This window comes from Aphis gossypii, chromosome 3 (assembly GCF_020184175.1).
Source record: "Aphis gossypii isolate Hap1 chromosome 3, ASM2018417v2, whole genome shotgun sequence".
NCBI classification, from domain to species: Eukaryota; Metazoa; Arthropoda; class Insecta; order Hemiptera; family Aphididae; genus Aphis; species Aphis gossypii.
Window position 1 is genome coordinate 15,203,359 of NC_065532.1, and position 1,247 is coordinate 15,204,605.

Below are 1,247 nucleotides of genomic sequence, written 5' to 3' on the forward strand. Positions count from 1 at the left end.
ACAGTAATTTATGAATTTATTGATTTTACAATGATTAAATAATGTATACATATAGGTATGTTTTGTATATATTGTGTCTAGGTACCTACGTGATAAATAGTCGATAAAATGCTGCAATTTTCACATTGAGGGTAGTTTTGAATAGAAAATTAGTTTTAGTATTCTAGTTTGTTCTTTAGAAAGGTTAAAATTAAAAAGTTTAGTATGTATCTATTTTTTTTTAATTGGAAAAAACAAACAAAATATTTAAAAAAAACGGGAATTTTTACGCAGAACCAATATTATTATCAAAATAATTGTTATGTAAACATGGTTACCAAAATTTAGACAGTCTTTGTTTAAAATCGTTTTTCATGGCATATAAAGGGTTATAAATGTTATCATTGAATTAAAATTTAACAAAACCCATTAGGTATAGTGATTTACTCGATTACGAGTTTCACTTGACACCTATAATGTACATCAATGTGGCAGTACCCACTTGCCCACCTCTCTCATCATTATTATTGTTATTATTTTTGTTATTTTAGAATTTTTTTGATACAAGTCTCATATAATAAATCTTTGTACATAAAATAAAAAATATAGTTAGTTATTTGGTTTACAAGTAATAAAGTATTGTATACACTTTTGAAATAAAATGAACCCATTATTAATAGATAGTTATAATAGTTGTAATTTATAAACCATTTTATTAAAATTAAAATAATAAAATATTATAATTGTTATAAAGTTTTTATAAATTAATCAAGGAAAAAAATTATTTATTCGTTTATAATACCTATAATATTTATAAATGAGGCGATAAGTATGATCTGGGGGTCAATTCCCCTCCCCCTTCCGACATTTTACAATCTTAAGGACAAGCTAATATAATATAATATTTATATTTTAAATTAAATTATTAAATTTATATACATGTTAATAAGTATACGTCAGGGGTGGCCAAAATTTTTTTGGTCAAGATCTACTAAAAATATACCTACTTCACCTTTGAAGTTCGACTTCTATAGACAATTTTTTTTATTATTAAAAAACATTCTTGCATAAAGTGTATAATAATATGCACTTAATAAAATAAATTTTAACATGATCGACTTTGAAATCGTCCGCGATCGACCATTTGGCCGCCCATGGTATGCGTAGTGTTGGTGTAGAGTGCTGGGTGTATACCTTTATATAGGTAGGCTACACTCAGACGAGATTCGAATTTTTTTATTACTATTTATAGTTACAGTATGCCAGTA